At 40.0% G+C, this 23752-nt stretch overlaps 1 protein-coding gene across 6 annotated transcripts in view; it reads right to left on the reverse strand.

Moving 5' to 3' along the window:
• The window catches only part of klhl29 (kelch like family member 29), a 264330-nt gene that overhangs the window by 132597 nt on the left and 107981 nt on the right, over positions 1 to 23752 (reverse strand). The gene's annotated exons all lie outside the window — the stretch shown is intronic.

Genomic DNA, 23752 nt, shown 5'->3' on the forward strand with positions numbered 1-23752 from the left:
GTGTGTGTGTGTGTGTGTGTGTGTGTGTGTGTGTGTGTGTGTGTGTGTGTGTGTGTGTGTGGATTTAACATTTCCCTGCAATGAATCTTCTGTGAATTTTAAAGAGCCAACTTAAAATTATATTTTTGCATTAGCATTTCAGTGACCTTTCCAGCACTCAGTTCTGCTGTCAAAAACTATACTGCAGGGAAGGAATACACCAAATGAAGCAGGATAAACTTTAAAAAACTGATAAAATTAATATTAGGCTTGTCTTGGAACACTTGCTGTCTTGAATGGCTGTATGAAAAAGATATTCACAGTAGGTTTATTTTAATATCAAAAGGTTCTTCGCCAAGAAAACGAAACACGTTTCTGTATCAGAAAATTATGTGCATTATGGATCGGAGGTATTTAAGTATTTAATTCTTTTGGAACAGAAGATTTGGTTAGGGTTAGAAACAGATCACTTGTCTTTACAGAGCTTCATCAAATCCTTAATGTTTCTGGGCTGTTACTTAGATATACAAAGCTTCACAGTATTGTATGAGGCCCAGGCTTTAAGGGGGTTTCTGTCAATAGTTGTCATTTTTCTCACCAAGCTATTTGCCGATGGTATGGTAGCCGATCGTAGCCTTATGAAGGTTAGAAATCTTGTCCATGATGTCCTTGTTCTTGAGAGCTCTTTGTCCTATTAGAGATATCCTATTCAACAAAGTGGTGCAATCTATAAATGGACTGGTTGTTATATACCGCTTTTCTACTCTACTTGAGCATTTTATGCACACAAGAATTTTTTTCTACATACATAAGTGCTTTCTGTCTAACATTCAAACACATTCACACTGATGAATGCATCAGGAGCAACTCGAGGTTCAGGATCTTTGCCAAGGACACTCTGCAGACTGGAGCAGCTTAATCGAAGGGATCGAACCACCAACATCCCGATTAGTACCTGACCTGCTCTACCTCCTGAGCTATGCTAATCGACCATACTAATCCATACTAAAAAAATAAAAATAAAAATACTACCCAACAAACATTATTACTGGCAGCAGTGCTGAAACCAGCAGTACTGTCTTCACCTCCTCCAGCTTACAAACAAGTTCACACAGCACCACTGAGGAATTTCGAGAGGTCAGCAAAGCTTCTGTTTCAACAAAATGTAAGTAAGACAAAATTCTCATGTAAATCTTGTTAGAGCACATGTTTAAAATGAGCTGTTTAACTATTAGCAATTTTCTGACAGCCATATTAGCCATCGCTTATGCTATTAAAAGGTAGCAAATACCAGCAACGGCAAATAATAAAAGAAAGTTCATGTAGTAGCCAGCACATGTTCTTAGCCCTAAACCTACCCTAATAACTCTACACTGGGAGTACACAGCACTACCTCCGACTACCAAAAAATATATTTTATTTTTTCATTACCTTAGAAGTTGTGAGACAACTGAAAAATTTCGTTAAAAAAATTATTAAAAGTTGTGATGATATTGTTTCCATTGTTCTCATCTTTTTAAAGGAAAAATTCTCTGCTAATTTTCTGTCATTTTTTCCCTGTCTGGTGTATTGAAAATGTTGCCGATTATCGAGTTTGAAATTCTCGTGTTGCTGTTGATTAGCATCCTTTAACCAAATTCTTGCAGATCAACAACTTATTTTAATTTATAGTTGTGTCAGAATGTTTTATTTTGTATTTATTGTTGTTCATAATGTATTTGTTAATGTATCTTTAGGCTGTTCGTTTATTTGTATGTGAGAATAATTGGTTGTTCAACATGATTTAATAATTACTTTCTCACACACACACACACACGTGGAGATATAAATTTCACAAAAATGTGTTTTTTGACTAAAATTTGCATCTTTACAATCCTCAGAAAAATTCACAATCCTGCCCCAGAAATCACATCGTAAACCTTACAACACAGAGGCCGTCATATTATATCAAAATAAAACATTTGGAGCAGACCAAAAAATAGGTTGTGCTTTTTATAAAGACAAGACCTCATAATGGAGATATACAACGTGCATGCAGAGGACATTGCTCGTGAGAACATTTGCAATCTCTCGGCCATGCCCGGACATTAGTTGGAGTCATTAGGCCCATTTAAATGAGGTTGTTAAGCCGATGAAATGAGGCCATATATTTGAATGTAGAAACAAAAGTAAGAGTCTGCCATTTCTCACTGGTACACAATGTCTTCACAGTGAAAGATGTAATAACTCTTGCTGAAGGGAATAGCTTGGGTGAAACAGTTTGGCAGTCAAAAGTCACCAGTCCCAGTTCACAATGCACTCTATCACAAACACATTTTCAGAGCAGCAGTAACTGCAACAGCAGCTTCAGCATGCTGGTAGCGTTGCATGCTGAACGTGATGAAACCATTAGGATGCCTTTAATTAGATCGTTTTCAGCTGCCTGCAAAATGCAAGTTATCTTAATGTGTGACCTAATCTACAATAGGACATGGTATTATTGTAATCCTCACAATGATAATGCACAAACCGTGACAAATAAGCAATTTAACCACACTCTAGCATTATCACATATTGGTCTTTCAGTGGGGATTTGTAATAGTTTGTAACATAATTGGCCTGATCTGATGGTGATCAGAGGAAGAACAAAAAGAAACAAACGGTCACTTCTGACTGAAAACTTTAACCGAACAGATTAATATTCCTCTGCAGATGTTAGTGGGTTTAGCGACAAAACAACTCATTAAAGTACAGTAAAAAATAAAATTAAATATGGCCTTAAAAAAGCTACCTGGTACAGGCAGAGGACTGAGTGTGGGTATAGTTAAGAATGTACAATAACCTTGGCAGGAAACATTAAGCTAATTATGGTCTTCCCTGTCTAATTTTGCAACAACGTAGCTCATGATGTTGGTATCTGAACAGCTGGAGTGGGGATGTAGAGTGGGGTCAGTTAATAAATCATTAGAATCTGGCTTACATCCATTGAAGTCTTCAAGGTCAACTTAATGATTTATTGGTTGAAAATTGACAAAAAGCATTATACTCCACAAAGAGTAAGTACCATATATAGATTTTAAATATCGTGCCACATTTGACCTCTGACCTCTCCTACAAGGTCAATACACTGATCTGAAGCTCAACATCATGATAATGCTATTAGAGTGAGAGGTAGAGGTTTTCACGCTGACAAAAACATGCTGGCATAGGATACTTATTTAGTTCAGCTGATTTATTTTATTTATTTAGATTTTTTTTTTACATTGCGGTGACAGGTTACAACTGTTAAATAAGTAACACATTTCAATACGTGTTACTGTGGTCCTGAATAAGTGTCTTTTATTTCTGGAAAACAAAATACACAAAATTTAAACTGCTTTTACTAAACAGTGAAATGTATGCCACACAAGTACTTGTTTTTACTACAAACGTCATTACTACATTTAAGTTTAAGCTCAAATATATATAAAAAGACATTACAGACCCCGGTCATCCACTGTTTGAGCTGTTGCTGTCAGGCAGGTGGTGTATAACCAGGGCAAATTAATTTAAACAGCTGTTACCCAGCAGCAATTACTACACTCATCAAAGCAGTAACATAAGTCTGTTTGTGGAATTAGGCATGAGTGCAATACAACGTGTATATGCCTATTGTGCATGTGTGTGTGCATGGGTTTATCTTTTTTAATTATTATTATTATTTACTGCCATTTTTAGACTAATGCTTTTTTAATGAGAGCACAAGGATGGGATTAGCAATTTTAATTTTGTAATTTTAATATACTAGTTACAATAACAATTAAGTTATTCTATTCTTAAAATGACCAAAGACAACTAAATACAAAATACAATAGTATTCCCCTAAAAGTTAATTTCGTTTATAACAGTGCCAATTCACAACCCCATTTCAGCAAGCACTTGGCAACCGTGGAAAAGAAAAACTTCCTTTCAAGAGGAAGAAACCTTTTGGCAGAACCAGGTTCTGGGAGGGAATCCACCTGCCGTGGCTGGTTTTGGTTGATAGGTAAATACGGCCTAGAGAGAAAGAGGCCTTGGCAGATGTTTGCACTCTCAGAATGCTTCTTGGTATAATTTACACTTAGTTTCAAAATAAAGAGCAATATGCAAGAAAAGTTCTATTAGGCCTGGATGTTTACAAAATAATTTTGATAATGTTAATCTGTTTTGAGATCACGATTATTTGCCATTATTATTCACTGAATTTGTTGAGGAAATGTTTTTATTGCACTTGAAATAAATAACACATCTTTCGCATTAATGTTGTGTAATTATCATTCCTGATAATGTACACGTCTTTGCATAAACAAATTGGCCTTCTTTTTCACCTAAGTTGAGTGCATCTCTTGGAAGAAAAAAATGTTATCCAAGTTTAAAAAATGGTAACAAAAAAACTAACACAAAATGTAACCAACAGGGCGCTGCTTTCACTTTTACATGTGCTGCAATCTCGCTACTTAAAACATCTTTGCAGACAAATGAGTTGTTTATGCACTTCATTTAAGTGCATTTCCTAGAAGCAAAGTATAAAGTCTTTCAATCCATTTGCTGCACCTGCATGATGGATGTGAAGGAAACTCAAAGTAGCAAAGTACTGAATAGCTGTGAGATAACTTTCCATCTTCCCTGCAACATTTTGCATACAGTGCAGGTTTTGTCAGTTCGGAGAAATAACTGCACCGGAGGATAACATATCTTTTGTCCGGCGTTTTGACTGTTTTCATGAAGCCTTCGGTACTCATCGTGCTTAATGGAAAGATATCTTTGGCCAAACAGAATGCGATGGCGTTCGTGATTTCAGAGCTGGATGGACACAGCTCACGTGGATGTCTGAGCTGATGTTGGATGATTCACGTTACCAGCCATTGCATCGTTTTACTCGGCCTTCATACATTCATCAAACTGCAGTTTGTGCTTTTTAGCCAGTTGAATAAGTTAGTTGTGATGCTTTGCAATGCATAAACAACTCTACAACACTCTTCTTGATTAATATAACGTGCCCTAAATCCAAAATATTTCTAAATAATGGATGAAGATCAAATTCTATATTTCAGGTCTTCACCTTCTGATGTGCCAGACATTTGCTTTTTGTCGTATATCTGCCTTTTAATGTATTGTTACTCAACCAAATTTCTCCAGAAAATTCAAACGCACATGGTAAGGCACCGATTTAAGAAGTACTTGATTTGCTTTTGCTTTGCTCTCTGCTGCCAAGCACACATGTTCAAAATCACTCAATCATGTTCATTAAATTGTAGGAAGCCAATTCTGCCATGGAAATGAAAATTAGATTCATTGTGCAGCCTGCTTTTAAGTTGGAGTTATGTTAATTCGAATGTCCTTGACAATGCAACAACTTGATTGGTCAGTTGCAGTGACAGTCCAGTTACCAACATGGCAATATGAGATCACACATGTAACAACGCACTATTTTCAGCCGTTGCTCCTAAAGAAGAGTCATAATGTCTATACCAACTGTGTCTCAACATGTATGATATACTGTGTGTGGTGGATGCATGACTGACTGGTGAATTAGATGGTAAAGAGACCAAGACCAAGAGAAACAGTTCAGTATTCACTGTTATACTTCTGCGAGTTGCCTAAAATGTTCAGAAGTGACAGTAATCACCCCTTTAGAGACAAATCCTGCTTAAGTGCTAATCAAGAATTATGGCTCTGATTAAAAACTGTGTTCCTTTTGTTGCTCAACTCTGATGAATCAGTCAAGGGTGATACAACCAGGAGATGTGCTCGGAAACTAATCACATTCCATCTCTTTGTTTTTGATAAAATTGAGTCCTCTTTTCCTGTATTCACTCATTTCAGAGTGCACGGGTAAGGCTGAGAAGAAGCTCAAATATCATTCACGGTAAAAGATCTCAAGATGAGATTGATGAATTATTAATTACTCGCGTCTTTATGAACTCTGGACGGTTTTAAATGATCCTATTTGTGAGCTCGGTTTTCGTCCTTTTTCCTCTTGCAGGTTTTCTTCATATTTTGCCCATGTCTGCAGCTCCATTGAAAATCTGGCGTATGGTAAATAGCCTTAAATTAGGTCCCTGGCCTTCCCGCTTGGTTATCTGTGATGATCGGAACAGTGTGTGCTGCTTGAAAAGACCCATTTTCCCTCTGGCACATCATTTAACATGTCTCATTTACCAGGAAAATATGCAGGTCACACACCAAGAGATTTCTGGTCACATCCTTACAACGCTCGATTCAAATTTAAAAGATTTGAATTAGAACAACTATTACATTTCTTCTATTTCTCGTGCTTCCTCCTGATAAATATTTATGTTTCCCTTTTCTTTGACCACAATAAATTTCAAGTAGGTGCCTACAGCAGGAAGAGAAAAAAACCCCTTTATACTTGGTAAGGGGCACCTTGTAAAATAAGGAGACACAAAGAAGGAACATTGTTCAGTTTAGCAACACAGGGGAGGCTTTTGTATAATCTAAAAGGTTAAATTACAGATACAGAGTTAAATCTATGGCAGTAATTGTGTAACATATTTTCGGTATTCTCAGAAACGCCTACAGAGATAACTAAGTGCAACCAGCTGTTTCAAAATATCAGCTAATGGTTTAAAAAGAAAGCTGGGGAAAGGGAAAAAGATTTTATTTGGAATTAAATTTGCCTCTGTATGCACACAAATGTTTCTGTATAAGATATTCTGTATTAGAGGCTTTGATAGGGCAGCTTACAGCTCTGATGGTTCATGATAGTTTACTATAAATTCAAATTTTCTGTCTAGTTCAAGCCAATAAGCAAAACCTTTATGCCGAAGCATAAAAAAAATCCAAAATAAACCCAAATGTGCAGGAACCTGAAGATAAAGACACAAACTGAAATATTAAAATTTCCACTTTGTTTGGAAGATTTTTAATATTAAGCATCACTTCTATTTAATAGTACGATTGATAATTTCTTAAATGTTGATCTGACAGCAACATGAAAACATGGTGAACGCGTTAAAAAGTTCACACATACTGAACGAGGAGCATTATTACCCTGAATCTGTTGCTAGTTTTTATGTGCCACATGTGCCTTTAGCAACAAGCTAGTGAAGCTGATGAGTTATAGCAGGTGAGCAATCAGATACTTTAATCAGATTTTAAATGATCCTGTTTGACGGCTGGGTTTTAGTCATTTTTCTCTTGCAGGTTTTTTTTTTTTTTTCATATTCTGCTGATGTCTGCAACTCCACTGAAAATCAAGCATATGGTAAACAGGCCTTAAATGAGGTCCCTGGCCTTCCAGCTTGGTTACCTGTGATGATTGGAATAGCTGACATTCAGGTGCATCGTGAGGAGCCAGTAGATTACGATTACACGGCATGAATGACTCAACACGTTCAATATGGTTTCACCTTTTTTTTTTTTTTTTTTTAAATTAACCACTGAACAGTCAACAATAAAACCACGGTGTAGGTAAACTGAACAACACTGATTTGGAATTTGCTTGCCAGTGTTTTGCTGGAAAACCTTGAGTTACTCTGACACACAACACACACCCAAACAATAATGAGCCTCACATCACAAAGTAGGGAAACGCCTCCCTGCCACGCTTGTCAAAGACTGCTTAGCAATGAACAAGCCAGAGAGGATAAGGTGTTGACCCGGCCTCCAGACTCTACAGATCCCAGCACAACTGAGCATCTGCAAGATGTGCCCGAACAAGCCAAATCCACAGAGACTCCCAACCTGAAACATAAAGAACCCCACAGATCCAGTGTGAACTTCCTGCTGTCAGACACTTTGACCCTCTTGTGCCCAGACAGGTCAGATCTGGTGGTACAGGCAGGCGGCTAATTGGTGTATATTACAGAAACCGTGGGACTTTTATTTTGGAGAGGTCTGTCTTAAAAAAGAGATTTAATCCCCTAACGACAGGATAATAATAACAAAAAATAAAATTAGCTGGTGGTTTAACTTTATGCAAAACAATGCACTTTGTAACTGCGAGGCCTGAAACAAACTTGGGTTTTTTTATGGGGTGGGGAGGAGGGATAATATTTTGTGTGTGCCAAAAATTCACATGTTCCCAATCGACATAGAGAGTTACAGGTTGGATTTAGACCACACAAGGTTAAACTATTAATTTGCAAAGTAAGAAGGTATTTCTGTGACTTAATATAATTAAAAGGGGCACTATTATGCTCTAAAATACTCTTACTGTACAAGTGAAGCCCAAGAAATCTAGAGTCGAGTCTTATTTCGTGCGACAGTTTCAATAGCTGCCCTCGAAGATGGTTGGCAAAAAGATTTGTGGGAGTTCTGCGCCATTTATCAGGGAAAATCTGCCGCATGAGAAATCTGATATGGTTCAAGACATTCAAGATTCAGTCTGCAGTATTTCTATTTTCTTTTGTGCGTTTCTCTTTTGTTGTGTGTGCCTATTGAGAATGATGATTTACTTGTACAATAAAGTTTTATGAAACAAGCAGGTATAATAATCCTGCAATCTTGTAAGGGAAAAAAAAATTAGAAAGCGCTAGCAACACCGCTGATCTCGGATGTTCTGCTTTTTTTCATTCGTGTCTGTCTCATATTGTGTAGGCATCACGGCTCAAATCAGCAGCTGTCATTAAATGAATCGCAGACGGTTTATTCAACTGCACTTATTCATTTTTAACCTTGTCAAGGTAATCATTCTGCGAGGAAGACAGACACACCCACACGTTCATCTCTCTGCTTTTATTCTCCAGAGAGAAACCACACACATGCACAAACACACGAACCCACAACACTCTGCATAAAATGTTTCATTTCCAAGTTGGCTTACAAAACTCAGAGCAACAAGACAATCACCCTCATTTTCAATAATCTTCATTGTGGGTTCACAAAGCCCGAGATAATAATTCGGCTGATTTTCAATTGAATTGTTCTGGACTTTGTGATTCAATGTGATGCAGACTTGATGGTCCTTCGAAAGACATTTGGGAAATATCGCAAAGGCTTTTTTTATGGCTGGAAGCAAGTATACATTACTCAGACTTGTATACCGAGCTCTTTGAACCCTTTAAAAAATTTAGGCCATATTCTCTGATCACTCTCCTGATGATTTCCTACCTAAAATATGAAAATTCTGCCCAAATAAACTAAGAATAGTCCTGGATTGTGTCAAACATGCACTGCTCTTTCAAGCAGAGATATTAATGTCAGTTTCTAATTGAATCTCAGCCCCAAACTTAATTATCACACGCTATAGTTTCAAGATGCTTTTGTGCACCAACAGAAGACGAGCCATTACGAAAAACAAATTGACTCAAGTCACTGGCGCTATCATAGCAAAGTCATTTACCGGCCAATGGCTAAAAGCTGTTGAATAAAAAACACCTGCCAAGAGCTGGAGGGGGCTTTCATTTGAACAACATCCATAAATTCATTTAGTGCAGTGAAATATTCGTGCAAAGACTCTTCATTAACAGTAAAAAACAAAAGACAAAGAAATCAATACATGGGTTTCATAGATGTGCAATAGCTCAGCAAAAACAAGCCTGCAATAAACTGTGGCCCTAAAATAACATGCTGCAAGTATATCATTTATAGTATATACTGTGCTTGGCTCATGTTTGACAATATTTATTGCTCCAACAGATGCACAGCACTTCTCATAATGATTCATGATGAAATGGTTCCAATTTCAATCTGACCTTGAGAGCCTTCTCTCCATGCACCGTTCTGACATACTGCGCGTCATCAGGAAGACAGTAGATGTGGTGCGAGCGCGCAAACAGTCCCTCGAAATCAGCTTCCTAATTGAGATGACAGCTGTAGAATCGCCAACAACAACAAAAACAACCAAAACGTAGAAGGACGTCTGCGCGGTCGGATAAAGACAGCGTTTTTTTCCCCCCTCCTGCTTCCTTCAAAGATGGAAATATGACTGGGACTGGGCTGACATTTAGGCTCCAGCTCACAGTAACAGCACCAGGAATGGGTCAAAATGAACGAGGGATGTCGTGATGGAAGCCGGGGAGCGGGCGGAGATGCAACAATCATACCTTACTTTTTCATTTATGTCAAATCACGGTACGCGCTCGCTCGCTCCCTGTGAAATGACAGGCCGTGACAAACGGTGCCTTCTGGCATGGCTGGAAGAGAACGGCGACGAACAAAACCGCCGACCCCACCGGCACTTAAGACGACGACGCAACGCTGACAGATCAGTGGCAAGCCACAGACAACACAACAAGTGTCCCGTGTATTCTCATACTGACGTTTGGGTGGTGAGTGAGGACCCACAGTGTCGCTTACACACCTGTAAAGAAAGTTGTGGCAGAACTGAATTTCATAAAGTAATTACAGGTTACAGTGATTGATTAAAGGTGAATTTTACTTTACTTTAAGTTTGCCCAAATAAAGCTTTATAGCTGATGTCAGTAGAAAGCAAGTTTAGGAACAGGATTTATGCTAAAGAGCTAAGATTAATGAATGGCAATATTAAGAGAGGCTTTTAGTCCCGAGTATGGAATTTAATACTGCGATGCTATTTCCATAGAAAATCCACTATTCTGTCATCGGTGCTATAAAGCACAGTCCTAATAAAAATTCACTTGAGAAATGGATATATAAATATAATGTTATATATTAGCAATTTGTAACAGAATACCAACCTGAAATTGACAACCAGTAGTGTAATCCACCAGATTAATCAAATTTAGTAATCATAATCTAATTGCTTTCAATTACTTTTTGGATTGCTTTGTCTCCAGACTCGGTAAAATATTATGTTGAACAGACAATTTATTCCATTCTAATTTGCAGACTAATTTGAATAGGGATATTATCCTCCTCTTCAAACATTATCAACTGTTATTTCCCAGAAGTATCTAATCTGATTAGGGTTGCAATAAAGTTTGCAGGGCTGTTATTAGAGCCGAATTACAAAGGAATACAAACTGTGTGGCCTTTGTTGTTTCACAGACGATGATCCGCGTGTTTGTGCATCTCGTGCACGGCGAGATTATGAAAATACAGAGGGACTTGAGGTTGTAGGTAAACGTGACGGCCAGCTGTTGATATTAGCAGGAATAAATGTAAGGGCTGGTCACGGTGCGCATTGGAGCAATTGTTGTGAAATAGGACTGGGGGAAGAAAAAAATTGATGCTGAAGCTGTAAAGAGCTTTCTGCCTGGCGTAATCTTAAACCCATTCAACAAAACATGACCTTATTCGTAGCATAACCTCTCTGCACAATAGCTATAGTAATTCTAACATTTTTGCTGCATACCTGCATCTATTTCTTGGATGGGTGGAATGTTTCTTTCTTTTGTGGAAACACATTAGAATGTGTGCAATTTGTAATAACCATTCCCGCTATTATACACGGCCCAGATTTATTCTTTCCAATTACACGGCAGTTCCACTGTTGTTATCATTATGAATAGGAGTATGGTGGCTTAGTGTTTACCAGAGCCGCCTCACAGCCAAGAAGGTCCTTGGTTTGATTTTTCTTTTTTCTTTATTATTTCATCTGTGTGAGCCCAGACATGCAAAATGGTTTGTTTGTTAGCTCAGACACTGGTCCACTGGTGACCCTTCCAAAATATCGGCTCACCGAGCTCATGTTGAGATGAGCTCGAATATTTAACATAAGAGGCAGGCAAAGAGTACAAATATATGGATGGAATTTTAGGAGAACCTTTTCCTTAAGCACACAAAAAATGTGTGTTCTCACTAATATCTTCTCTAAATTTATGTGGCGAAAAGGAAATAAGAGCAGTGCTATTCAAGAGGCATCACAATTGATTCAGCGGCTTGGCAATAACCCCAGACAGCCATAATCAGAAGAAGCCATCTTCATGCAAAGCACTTAGATTTTAGCTATTTAGGCATTTTGCAATAATACTCTGCTTGAATTAGAATTTCAAATATGGGACATTTACTTATACACTGAATATACTTTATTTCACCAGACAACTTCTTACTTGTACTTACTATATGTATGAATGACGATTTTCTGCATTAGTTATGGATGTTTTCTTTCAAAAGAGAACAAAAACAATGGCATTTATATAATTTTACCTCTGTATTTATTATATTCTTATCAGCAACATCAACTGTGAGGTATTTGATGTTACTTTTTACTTTAAAAAAAAAAAGCGCACAGGTAAAAACTACTAAACACAATAAATGAAAGGAAAATATTGAACATGTGTATACAGGGTTTGTGGTTATAGCCAAAGGCAACTTGGCGGTGTGATGATGCGTGGAGCACCTAATGAGAAACACTGAGCTCCCAGTAATTTGTTAGCCCGAGTTAAGGTCAAAACCGCAAATGCTGCATGATTGAGTCGCCCCCAAAGTCCCTATTAGAATTTGCATTTAAAATATATCTATTATTTATGTGTGTATTATTAAAATGGCCGGCTTTAGATCCCCTGAGTCTGGTGCACAGGGAAGGCCCACAGCAAGTAGGCCACAATGCTGGGGACTCGCAGTCGAATAATGGACTGATAGAAATGCAAGAATAAGGAGAGAGAGATAAAAAGTTGTCTGTAGTCGAGGAAAAGCTTCTGTCATAATGAGGACCTTGTTATATTAAAAAAAAAGGTGAGAGAGAAAAAAGTTTGTTATATGCGCTGGATAGTAAAAATAGAATACAGGAAGCAGGGCCTGCTAGCCAGCAGAAGTCTCCAGACTAAATGTAAATAATGTGTTAAATGTGCATGTAAGATGTTAAACACACTGAATAAGATCCATTAAATGCTATGCTGCAGTGGTGTCCCTAAAAAATGCTTCTGCATTCTCAAAGAAACATTGCCCAGGCAGAGAAATAATATTGCCAATTGCTGACTGAAGATAAGCTTATAGCCCTGTACATTTGGCAAATCAGCATCCTCCAATCTGACATAAAAAGGGCAATTATTTTATCGCCCCAAGCAGAAACTATCAGCAGTACAGTAGAGCCATTTGTTGTTATTGACCATGATGAATGCAGGGACCCAAGACTCATTCGTTAAAGAGATTAGCCCAGATCAACTGGACATCCTAATCAAAGCGCGAGCTAAAGTATGCGCCACATTTCTAATGGATCCAGCAGAGATTTTACTTGGATGCAGTCATTCACTTTTAACACAGTACAGGGACAAATAAAAACGAGGGTTGTTAGGGGCAGGAAATGTTTATCTATCAGAGCACAGCTAGAGCAGATCAACCTGTACTTTACATTCCTGCACCAGAAAAACAAAGTTTGACTTAGCTATCACCAGCTACTTTTACTAATACTACTACTAATCGCATCACCCAAGTTTCTGTCAACTACAAATGTATTTGTTTAATATGTCGCACCAATGATTAGTATTATTTATAGCTTTGTTTTTGTATATTTTTCACATCTTTTTCAGCAAATAATTTTCATCAAACAACAATTTAAATATTAGACAAAAATGAACCAAGCAACTGTCAAAAACTGACAAAGTAGAATAGGCAACAAGATTTCAAGAAACAAGCTGAGGAACAAAATCACTGATATCTATCGCTCTGAAAAGGGGTTCAAAGTCATTTCTAAGCCGTTGGTTCTCCGGTGAACAATGATGAGAGCCATTATCCACAAAAACTAGGAACAGCGGTGAACCTGAGTGAGCCCAGGAGTGCCCGGCCTACTAAAATTACTCCAAGAGAAAATCGACAGCTCATCCAGGAGGTCAGAAAAGAACCCAGAACAACTTTTACCTTGAGAGAGTCCAAGGTGAAAACCACTGCTGACCAAAAAGATCACCAAGGGTTTCCTCACACTTGCCAAAAGCATTTTAATCCACAAGACTTTTGGGAAAATATTCTGTGGACTGATGAGACAAAAGTTCCACTTTTGGGGAATTTTGAGTCCTTTTACATTTGACATAAAATTAACAGCGGATTTCATACAAAGAACATCATACCAACAGTCAAAGATGGTGGTGGTACTGCAAATTTCTTGGGATGGTTGGGATGAAACTATGAATTCTGCCCTAAAGCTCAAGAGCACTTGGGTTGCGCAGCAAGACCATATCTTGAAAAACATCAGGAAGTCAAAGGCTTTGCATTGGCCTAGTCAAAGTCAAGACTTAAACCAGATTTAAAATTTTTACACCATTCCTGCTAGAAAACCCTCCAAAATGTCTGAATTTAAACAATTCTACTAAAAAGAGTGGGCCAAATTTCCTCTACAGCGCTGTGAAATACTCATTACCAGGAAAAAAAAAAATCAGGAATGGCAAATACTTTTTTATAGTGTTGTATCTGTAACATAACTAAAATAGCATTTGCTAATGATATCTAAATACAAAGCTAAAGAAAAGGTCAATAACAACTTTACAGTATCAGACAAATTCAAACTTTAGACAATGCGGCGTGATGAGGAGTTCAGAATCAGAACATAATACCTCATTATGATGCATCAGCTGAAACAGATCTCTACCGAGCTTTAACACAGCATTTGCTGAGACGTAAACCAAAAATGTCAGCTTTGCGGTTGCATTACAGAAAACTTTAGGGAACGTGGAGATGTGTCAGTCTGAATCAAAGTGCTGGGCTGCGCGACAGATGCTCCCATCCCCAGAGCCGCTCGGAGTCAATAGCAAAATTCCTTCTCCTGTTCCATGCACTTTGTGTCCTTCAATAGAAACATTAAAGCTAAACAAAACACCTAAGATCCTTTCCAGATATCAGCTCAGTGAGTGAGAAGAGCACGGCCAATTGGCTAGTGATTTTTCTTTTCTAAAGTATTTTCAGGACCTCTCTTAAGCCTTACGTTTATTGTCTCCTTTGTGCACCCAGCTGAAAACAGCAATAAGTCAAGCAAGGAATTTTCAAAGCAAAGCCTGTCAGTGTCTATTTACAGCCATAGAAAGTACAAACACTTTTAGTCTAGCCTTTTCAAATAGGAATGAAAAAAGTAAATGTTTCTACCAGGAGTCAAGTTTCAGCCTCGGGCTGCATCTGAGGGCAATTGTCCATAACTACTTCTTTTGAAGCCGTATGCATTTACACAAATATAGCCTTGGCAGCAAAACACGAAGACAAAAATCCCTCATTGTCTTCTGCAGCATGTAACTGACGCTAAGAGCACATCAGGCCTTAATACCACAGGTGAGATGGATCTGAAGTGCCAGATATGCCAAAGAGAGGTTGTATTGTTTACCTGTGCATCTTAAACACTACTCCGTCTGCCTCCTCACTGATATCTGATATTCCATGACATAACTGATGCTTTAAAAGCCTGCATTCACTATCACCTTTCGCATGGAGTTAACCTTAAGGTGGCAGTACTTTGAATGTCAACCCCTCCACATGTGGACCTTTTTAAATGCCACCTCTCTTTATTCCGCAATTGTGGAACAGGACAGACAAAGAGAAAGGAGTGGCCATTGAGGAAGGAGAACGATGCTGGCAGATGAGGTTTTATTGCCACCAGACAAAATCCAAATGACATACAATCAGCGAGGATCAGCGGGGGGTTCATTTAACACTTGAAAGGAAATTTGGGTACTAAGTGCGGGTATGAAGGGCTAGAGTGCTGATCCACTCATTCGATGATGTGCTCAATTACATAGATGAATGAATGGCAGCCTTGAACTGAAGAGAGGGGCTTTAGCGTCTCCAGACATCTGACTGCTGCTTTGTAAAAACTATTATCTAAAATGTGCCGTAAACAACCGAATGCGGACAATATCAATTACAACTAATTTTTCTATAAATTCCTTTTTAAATACTGAACTTGTTTAAGTGGGAGATGAAAGTGCTAGTTTAAAACTTGCATAAGCACAGAGACAGAGCACAATTAGGTCCCACCCACACGGGGAGAAAAAACACTTCATGTGATTCCACTCACTTTATAAAGCTGCCTCTGTCACAACCATATAATACAAAAAAAGAAAAAAAAACAGAAAACAAAAGACGTCTGCGGTACAAACAAGTCACAGAAGCGACTCTTGTTCTTTTTACGAGTTATCGAAAAGCTGTTCTCTAAAGAAGAGCCCGTAGTAGAAGTGATGCAGGCAATAAGATAGGAGGCATCAGACAAAGAAGCAAGCATTTTTTTGTCCCGCTGATGAGGTTAAACTAAAGCAATTTCACAGTATTCATTTTGTTTTATAGTGAAATGTGGATAATTCAGACAGCTATGCGTAATGTCAGCAATGTAGGGGAGTCTTTATACCTCCTATTAATTCCACTGTACAGAAATTGGCTGCGATTCAGCCGAGGGCACAGTGGGGGGTGCTCATGAGATAACACTCGGTGAACAATTCTCTGTTACATAAAAGGCTAAAATGACTATTTACACATGCTTCTAGACACAAAAAAACGCCCTAGTTCTCACGAAAACAGTACAGATGATGTGCCACAACCGAAAGGAAACACTGCTATCTGACGTCTCACCACTTTTTCTTGCACAACCCATTAAATGCTAGCATTCTGCTAATGCTTCTTTAGGGATTCACAACATGACGTACTCCACCAAAGACACCCATTCCCTAATAACTGTTAAAACACAAGTGAGAAGTGTTGCTAAATCAAAACAAAAAGTCGTACGAGTGTATGAGAGGTAAAGATGATGCTGTCATTAGTGGGGAGTGCTAAAAAATTCTCTGCTGCTGCTGATTTCATGAGGACACATCTAAATAATGAATGCTTTGAAGTGGTTGGAGCGTTTTAGTACAACTAAAGTCATAACTACACTATATTGCCAAAATTATTTGCTCATCTGCCTTCACATGGATATGAAATTGAGTAATATCCCATCATTAATCCATGTTGCTCATATATCTGCCCACCCTTTGCAGTGATAAAGGCTTCAACTCTTCTAGGAAAGCTTTCCACAAGACTGTGTTTCTGGGACTTTTTGACCATTCCTCCAGAAGTACATTTGTGAGGTCAAACGATGAAGATGGATGCGAAGGCCTGGCTTGCAGTCTCCACTCCAATTCATCCAAAAGGTGTTTTGTCAGGTTGAGGTCAGGACTCTGTGCAGGCCAGTCAAGTTCTTCCGCACCATCCCTGCGTATCCATGTGTTTATGGGCCTTGCTTTGAGCACTGCTGATTAGTCATGTCGGAACAGGAAGGGGCCATCCCAAAACTGTTTCCGCAAAGTAAGGGGCAAGCCCAAGTCCAAAAAAACCCCACGCCATAATCGCCATAATGTTTTGCATTGGGTGTGGTGATGTAAGACTTGATTGCAGCTGCTTGGACATGGAAACTGATTCCATGAAGCTCTCTACGCCAGCGGTCCCCAACACCTGGACCACGGACCGGTACCGCTCCATGAGTCGCTTGGTACCGGGCCGCGAGAGCTGAGGTTCAGGTGTGAAATTTATGGTTTTCAGGGTTTTTTATCATTAACTCTGTTTCCCTGGGTCTTTTCCCATGTGTTGTGAATAAATCTTATTTTTTCTGGTTCCAGTACTGGTTTTATTTTGTTGTATTTTTCGGCGACACCTAATCTGAAGGCCACATGAAGTCTGGAGATCTGTAGGGATCGACTCTGCAGAAAGTTGCTGACCTCTGACACGATACACCTCAACAACTGCTGAAGCTGCTCGGTTATTTTATGTGTCCCACCACATCATGGCTGAGTTGCTGCTGTTCATAATCGCTTCCACTTAGTTATAAAACCACTAACAGTTGGCTGTTGAATATTTAGCAGCAGGGAAATTTCACGACTGGACTTGTTGCACAGGTGGCATCCTATCATGGTACCATGCTGGAATTCACTGAGCTCCTGAGAGCGACCCATTCTTTCACAGATGTGTGTACAGTCTCCATGCCTAGGTGCTCGATTTTATACACCTGTGGCCATGGAAGCAACTGGAACACCCGAATTCAATGATTTGGCTGGGAAAATGAATACTTTTAGCAAAATAGAGTATCTAATTGAAAAAATAATGAAAACTTTTGGGTTGAAGTTTCAAACAGTGGTATTTATTCTCAGCAATCTTACGGCCATCCCCTATGGAACTGGGTCCAGAAGGTGATAAAGAAATTAGCAGTAACTGGATGTTCTTTTAAATATTTTTTTTAAAGTTGCAAATACCTAACAATGGCCGCCTACTAATATACAGTCATTGACCACTTTGTTAAGTACACCTGTTGGCCATTTTGTTAAGGACAACTTGTACAAATGATTAATATCTAATCAGCCAATCACACTGCAGGAACCTGATGCATTTAGGCATGTAGAAAGACGACCTGCTGAGGTTCAAACCAAGTTCACTGCACTCAAATGGCTTTCACAGCCACCAGATCTCAATCCAACAGAGCTTCTTTGGGATGGTGAGATGGAAGATTGTCATCAAGGATGTACAGCTGTGTTACGCTATCATGTCATGGACCAAAATCTCTGAAGGTGTCCAGTACCTGCTGGATCTGTTACATGAAGAATTAAGGCAGTTCTGAAGGCAAAAGAGGGCCCACCCAGTACTAGCAACATCTACCAACTTTACCTTTGTAACAACAACTTAGACATAGTTCTCTTTCAGAATATACAAACAACAACAACAAAAATCCTCTGACTTACTAAACTGATATTTTTAGCCAGCTCAATTATTTTGGGGGAGCTTTTCAGCCCTCAGGTGGATATTGCGTGGCTGCGGCTTTATCCTACACTCGGAGCAGTTTTCAGAATATGATATACTTTGAATCAAGTTATTGCAGCCAGCACAAAAAAAATAAGCAACCTTGTTTCTGAGTTTCGAGGAGGATAAGAGCTAAGAGTGAGCGCTGTGGATTGAGCCATACTTTGCAGCAAAATAAGTGTTTAAAACACAACTCGAGAAAAATGGAGGGATGTCGAAGACAGGCTATGCTGCAAGAGTGGTTTTGAGAAGTAGCTGCACTTGCTTTTATACCATTTTTTGCCTTGGGGGTAAAAAAAAAAAAAAGCTCCCGCCAGTGACATGAATTCAAGCTGATAAAGAGTGCAAACCTTTTACCTTTCAGGCCAAAGAAGTCCGAGTGTGTGATAATCGCAAGATACATTTGTGTGAAGAATAACTTTTCCCTTTGACTCAGACCTCTCAACCTGTGGTGAGGAAGAGGAGCGGTGACACGCAGCGTCGGCAGCGATGACAAATGATAATGGCAAATCTAAGACGACAGCCACTTCAAATTGCCCAGGGATCAACGGTGACCTCCTGACACTTAAGCGAATCGGGCAAATCTGACAGCCTCGAACACGCCGGGCAGCGCAACGTGCCTGACCACAGCCTTGTGTGTTTCTGCTTGTTGTTCAGCGCTGTTTTCCTTTATGTTGTCATGAGATTTACTGAGAGCATTTACAGTCTTGAAGAGATGAGGACCGGGAGTCAAGCGTCGTCTGTGATCCCTCGGTGTCCTGTAACAGCTGTCTCTGGCATCAGAGCATGCGGTTGCCGCTATCCCATATTACATCTCTGCCACTCAAAACCAACGGATCAGCAATCCAATTTCACACAAGCGCGCTCAGAGGGTGGCATTGCTGACGCAGGAGTGGGGATCTATGCCTCAACAAAGACAAGAAGTTGTTTGAAGTCGCAAAAGGGGTGGTGGACAGGAGGGGGAAAGCGCAGAGATGGGCAGACGAATTAGATCGAAAAAGTAATAGAGGTGTGATGGAGCAAGATGAAAAAGAAGAGAAAAAAAAGCCTGGGATTTCTAGGCCTTTGTTGCTGTCATCAAATCATGCAACTGCAGAGGGTAGCATAAGCTACTAATTTCCCCAACAAATACGAGCACAGGAGACAAACTAATGCCAACGAGAGCCTCAGAGACAAATCCGCTCTTCGTAAACACACCTTTATTTGTCTAGTGACGCTCACCGCGCCAGTTTCTCCTCAGCCAAAGACCGGAGGGACAATGATCTCCATGTACTGGTGGGAGAGCAGATGTACAGTATTGGATGACAACACACTCCTCAAACCCTTTCAATATAACACCCTCATATTGCATAGTCATTGTGACATAAATAGAGAAGGGACTTGCGTCTCGTCTTTCACACAGCAGAGAGAGATTCAAATCTGATATCCAATGACTGCTTATTAGATTGAGCCATCAGGCCGCCAGTTTGGAGCCAGACTCATAAGACAGCCGGTGTGTTGAGAAGGCTGCTTTTCCATTTCCACCCACACATATATGCAAACACACACACACACACACACAAAAACACAACAGAAAAAAGGAGAAGAGCAGGCCCCTACTGGACAATCTTCTCTTCTAATGCCAGAGCCGTGCATGCAGAATGTTTTTGTAAAGCCCACCGTAACCAGTTACAGACACACCGCAGAGCCAGCCCCCCTACCCACAAAGGTCTCCTATTTTGGGGTATCCGTGGATTTCTTTGAACAATAGCTCATCTCGGTCTGTTTTATTTTTCTTTTCCCAAAGGCGTCCAAATCCAACACGTGCACCGAAAGCAGAAAAAGACAGAGAGAGGGAAGACTTGGCCGGGCTGCAGAATCGTTACAGGGGAAGAGCTGGATGGATAATTGCAGCGCTACATTGTCGAGACAAAAGGTCAGCTGGGATCCTACCTCTGTGGGTCTGTGGACAGGATAGACAGACACGGGAGCACTCATGAAAAAAAGATGTGGGTTAGATGAAGCCCGCGGGACACTCCTGTCACCGCGAGAGTGACGAGACAGACTAAGATAACACTTTTCCTTCACCTGTCCTTTGACCTGTTGCTTCGTTATCCTCCCACATCTGCCCGCTGTTTCGTTTTTATGTGGATTTTTCTTTCTTTTCTTTTACCAACCTTTCCTCCCTAAACCAAGACAGCTATCAATATTTTTTTTGGACAGCAAAAGATGACGTTGTCCCAACTTTGCGATGAGGGTGAGAGATTTCTGATAAATCTGTCATCGGATTCATGACTCCCATTCACAACCCGTCCGATTTAAAATGTGAATACCGGACAAAAAAGAAAAGAAAGAAAGAAAAATACGGTTTTGACAGTTCCTTTTTTACAATGCCTTTTTCCCTCTGACAGTTTGACAGTATGCAGTCCTCATGACTGAGGAGTTCACCTGTCTCTCTGTCTGTCTCTGACTCTCTCTCTGTGTCTGTCCGTCCATCTGTCTGGCTGGCTAGCTCTGTATCTCTATCCTTGATTAGCAATCATGGCAGCGTAACGTGGTCTGATTCAAAGCGGGAAGCTTTAATTCTTCCCACATGGCGCAGAGACGTCCAGACCCCAGCGCCGTTGCTCCAGGTAAACACACGATCGCTGCATCTCATTAACACTCAAAAGTTTCCCTGTATCATGTGAAGGAAAATCACTGCCTAATCCTCCCACTGCTCCCTTGAGGCCCGCCGTTTCTTAGTGCCTCTGGCGTAGATGGGTGACAGCACATTTGTTTGTCCACAAACACCCCGATGATGTTTGCGATTACACACACACACACACAAAAAAAAAGAATTAATGCCTGAGTAATGGAAAGTAAAAGACTGAAGTAGGAAGTCTTAGTTCATTAACTGTCAGACCAATTAAGATCAGGTGTACGCATCGGCAAGCTTTGAATGTTTTCCTCGCTTGTATGTGCCAGGAATTCAAACTCTTATTTTCCAGTGATGAGAAGGAGAAAAAAAAATCCAATCAGAAGAAGCAAAAAGAAAGTGGCGTTTTTAATAGCGCGCTCGAGGGCGGATTTTCTGCATACGCACCCGCCGAAGGGCTGTCTTTATCCAAACTGACACCACCACCAGATGGACAAGGCGGAAAAAGAGCTGACAGGTTCGGCTCAGCTCTTTGTTAGACAAGCTGACTTTTAGCGCTAAAATATCCTCCGACACATGCACCACTTAACCGCTTACAAAGAAGAGAAGAAGAAGGAGGGGTGGAAAAGAAAGAGTGAAACAGACCTCTGGCTCCACATATTTAAAATTGAATAAGTGTTCAAACGCTGAAAGTCACATAAAGGGACTCTTGACTCACCTGTGAAAACGCCTTCAGGTTTTACATGATGCCATATAGATAATAAATGAAAGCTGCCGTGCTGAAATAAAGGGTTTCTCATCAGTCAGTCAGCTCTACTTCAGAGGAATTGTCTTTTAAAAGCTTGATTTTGGTGACATTTTTGCAGTGAATGAAAATGGCACGCAGCAAGTCTGCGATGGGATGGCAACACGTACAGTAGAAGCTAATAAATCACATCCAGGCAGCGCCGGCGTGAAGATTGTTTACCTTGCTGCAGCTCAAAGAGAAAGATAAAGGTGCCTTAGAAAGATCGCACTATTTAGTATTTAGGGAGAGTTTGGAGTATATATTTTGACTCTTAATGCAAGTCAAAATGTCAGGGATGGTAAAAAAAGGATATTTTTTTTTCTTTTTACTATTCTTAACCAGCTCTTGTAAACCATCTCGCTGAATTATCTGCACCGTCAGTTTATGTCCATCAGCATAAAGGCACGCTGGATGACATCCCTTCAAGCTGTGAAGCGATCGTTTTTTTCTCGCTGCGATGATCAGTGTTCTCAGCTTCCCTCGTAAAAAGCGAGCAGCGCTTTCGGCGCGACCCCATGGTGAGTCTGCCTCGCTTTGTAAAATGTAAAGTTTCATCTTATCTCGATGATGGAGTTGCATCGCAGTGTTTGACAGAACAATTGTGGTTTCCTCCACTAGCTCGAGCTAATTCAAAAGCAACCCTCACCTGGCGCCTCACCCCGCCTCCCTCCCTCTCCTCCCGTCTCCGTTCCGGCGCTCTCATCCCGCTTCCCCAGTGTGTGCCTACTTAAACTTTAATCATCTCATATTCAATACATTTCACAGCGACTCGTCACAAAGTTATCCCATTTTTCAAAGGACCCCCCACCCCACCCTCACCCCCCTCTTTAGCCTCAACCTCGGTAGAGATTCAATAATTTTTCGCTCTTCCAGTCTATTCATTACAAGGCTCCCTGACACCGCCGTGACATTCACATGGAGTGTTTCTTTACGCAGATATTAAGGCTCTGCGAGATAATAAGAATAAAAGCTAAGCTAAGCCGCTGCTAATGCACTACAAAGGTGATGCCCCGGTCGTGTCATACTGGTAGTTTTTTTTAAACGCCTCAATGCTGACCAGAACATCTATCACTATATTAGCTGGGGGGGGATGCAGAAATAGAAAAGACTCTCTGAAGAAACGTGCTTTTTGCAAGCGTTCTTTCTTTTCTTCTTCTTTTTGATTGTGTCAGAGTGAGGCCATGACACCCGCGGTTCAGTGTTGTGTTGGTCACAGTATGGGGTCTGCTTCAATCCACTGGCTACCTGACCTGGCTGAAATCAATGACCAGTGAGATACAATGTGTAATTTTGTTTTAAGAGAAGCTCTATTGATTGTTGCTGTCAGCGCTTCGAGGGTTTTTCGTTTTGCTTTTGGTTTTTTTTGGTTTTTTCCCCCCCTTTGAGATGCTTATCTTGGATCAAATCATTGCTGAAGCAACACTTTTAATGCAAATATCAAGTTCAAGCTCAAACTGTTGGCTGATACCAAACTATACGTCTTCTATTTACTGCAAATCGCTGCTACCCAGATTTTTTTACACTTTTTTTTGAGACGCTACAAAATACAAAGCATAACCTCCACAGATTGTCTTTAAATAATCCATTTGGACTTTAGCTAGAGACTCTCTGCGTTTTGCACCTTCCTACAACAGCGATCTGACCAGAATAACACAAGATTACTTACCTACTGAGTGCAACAACATTAAACTAATGAGATGGCTACAGGCTAAACAAATAGCAATCACGTAGAGCTGGGCGATAGAACGATAACGATATGTATCGCGATATAACTTTTACTCGATAGAGAAATTAAGCTATCGCGATAGACC

Source organism: Pundamilia nyererei, unplaced genomic scaffold, assembly GCF_000239375.1.
Source record: "Pundamilia nyererei isolate P.nyererei 1_Seehausen unplaced genomic scaffold, PunNye1.0 scaffold00013, whole genome shotgun sequence".
NCBI lineage: Eukaryota > Metazoa > Chordata > Actinopteri > Cichliformes > Cichlidae > Pundamilia > Pundamilia nyererei.